The 2748-nt window shown below is 35.2% G+C and overlaps 1 pseudogene across 1 annotated transcript; it reads right to left on the minus strand.

Moving 5' to 3' along the window:
• Positions 1 to 1196: 1196 nt before the first annotated feature.
• On the minus strand, positions 1197 to 1353 carry LOC309957316 (ATP synthase subunit epsilon, mitochondrial-like; annotated as a pseudogene). Its single transcript has one exon. The product of its transcript is annotated as an ATP synthase subunit epsilon, mitochondrial-like (transcript).
• Positions 1354 to 2748: the final 1395 nt, after the last annotated feature.

Consider the following 2748-nt stretch of genomic DNA (forward strand, 5'->3'; position numbering starts at 1 on the left):
CCAGTGACTGAAAGAAGTACTTAACAAGTGGATATACATATGTGCACACACACACACACATTAACTATAGTGTTTTAATTAGGAGAAATGACATTATCAATGTAAAGTATACATTTTAAGATCTTATCTAAAAAGTCAATCCTAAGAAGATATATATAGAGAGCACTGAGTTTTCTTTCACTTGATGCATAGTATGTGTGTCAAAATTTTGTAAGAAAATAAAATATTCATCTAGTGAATATAATTTGATTGAATATTATTTTGACTATACATTTTTTAAAATTTTGGAAATATACTCTTCTTTAAAATGTGTTTTTGAAAATAACATAGGTCTATTTTCTTTTTACCTTAACAATCACCTTTTTTAATCAGTATGTGGTCTAACACATATATCTTTCTTTTTTTAATTGATTTTTATTGGAGTATGGTTGTGTTAGTTTCTGCTATGCAGCAAAGTGAATCAATTATACGTATACATATATACACTCTTTCTTAGATTTCCTTTCCATTTAGGTCACCACAGAGCATTGAGTAGAGTTCCCTGTGCTATACAGTAGGTTCTCATTAGTTACCTATTTTATACATAGTAGTGTATATAACATACATCTTTCTTTTATTCCAAATCATCTCTGAGGGAAATTGATAATTGTTAACATGTGTGTATGTGTGTTTATATTTACTTGGAAATATGCATTTTTACACATGTTACCTTAGGACAAACACCAAAATATTAGCAGAGGTTAACTCTGAAAGAAGAGATTAAACATGATTTTTCCTGTTTTGGAGTTCTTTTGTGTTTTTCTTACATTCCAAAATACGTATTATAATCTTGGATTTCTTCTATAATATAAAAAAATGTTATGTTTTAGAAAATAGTAGTTGTCAAACCCATAGTTCATTCAGTCTAAGGTTTTCAGAAAACAGATATGGCTGCAAAGCTTGATCAACATCAAAGAGGAATATTTTCTCAAAGTCTTAATTTCATTTATTATGTTTTCTTTTATCATACATTTATTTAAACATATGGGAAATGATATATTTTTTGAGCCTTACTTCAAATTATTGGCAATGTCAATCTATGAAAAAGACAGGTATTTCTTTTTCCCCCATGAAGTGAGATCGTTTTCAATCTGCCATAACATGTGCCCACACATCTTCACTCTGAAAATGTAGTATTCAAGTTAAATCAGGGCAGATTATTCCTTTTTGACTTTTACAACTGTTAATGCTGCTGCCAGAAGTCTTCTTGGCATTTGCTTTGAATTCTGTCTTCAGTGCATCTCTCACTGCTTTTGCACAGATCTGGGAGCACCCGAGGTAGCTGAGTCCAACCTGTCGCCAATATGCCACCATGATGTTGTGAGTGGAGTCCCTCCCACCGAATCGCAAAGATGAGGTCAGTGTCAGCTCAGTGTGCAGCCTACCTTGAGAAATGATATTGTTAGCTTGCAGTAATACTTGAATATATAAAATAAAGGCTATAAAGCCCTTGGGGAAATTTAGTATGTTAATTTCATGTTATACTTTTTATTGTTTAATATTAGTAATGAATTCCATTAGTTTCATAAGTATGCTGCCGATCGGGTCAAGAGATCTAGTTTGCTTGAAACTTAACTCACATTTTTACCCTTTATGTTTTCATATTCCAAGATTTGGTGATGTTAGAGAAGATAGGTCTTAGCCCCTCATAGACAATTTCCTTTTAGATGGAGAGTGCCCAATCTGTTTATTAATTGGCCCACTTGGCTGTTAATTCTCAGGGGGGCTGGAATTATGTTTTGTTCACTCTTATATACCTGTCAGTTGGTCCTGTGCAAGGCATTTAGCACTGACTTGATAGAATGGAAGTTGTTTGTGTTGGCTTTCTTGATGTTTGCCCACCAAAACCTGATCCGTCCAAAGTCATCCACATCTCAATTAATAACATCTCTATCCTGCTGTACTCTCTTGGGTTATAACCTGTGGATTTATCCTTAATTCCCCTTAATTTATCCTTATTCCTTAATTTCCCCATATCCTATCCATCTCTGTATCCAAAGTGTATTCAGAATCCAACTTCTCATTGCATTCACTATGGTCTCAGACTTCTCCACTCATTTGGATTATTAAAATAGCCTCATGACTTCCTGCTTCCATTCCTCTACGCTTGAATTCTATTTACTCTAGTGCAGCCAAAATCATTTTCTTAAAATGGAAATAAGTCCACATCCTCCTTTTTCAAAATAATTAACAGCTCCTATTTCACTGAGTAAAAATCCAATGGCACACAAAGTTCTACCCAATCTTGCCCTGAACCTCTCTGACTTTTCCAAGTACTATTCTCCCCAACTCCCTCCTCTCCAGCCATCTGGTCTCTTTGCTCTCAGTGAAGGCTGCAGGAGGCTTAGAAACTTTGCACTCTATCTAATATCCATAAGACTGAATCACTCATCTCAAGATTTTACTCACCTGTCATTTTCTCATTGGGGCTTACCTTACCATCCTATTCAAAATTTCAACCTCCAACTCCTTGCTTGCCCACTTGGTTCCCTTTTTCTTGTTCAATTTTTTTTCCCTACAGAATTTATGACCTTCTAGAATACTGTATCTCTATATCTACCTATCTCTCATCTACCTATCTATCTCGTTTAGTTAGCCTCAGTCTATTAAAATATAAACTTCGGGGCTTCCCTGGTGGCGCAGTGGTTGAGAATCCACCTGCCGATGCAGGGGACATGGGTTCATGCCCCGGTCTGGGAGGATCCCACA

Source organism: Leucopleurus acutus (assembly GCF_964270905.1).
Source record: "Leucopleurus acutus genome assembly, chromosome: 2".
NCBI classification, from domain to species: domain Eukaryota; kingdom Metazoa; phylum Chordata; class Mammalia; order Artiodactyla; family Delphinidae; genus Leucopleurus; species Leucopleurus acutus.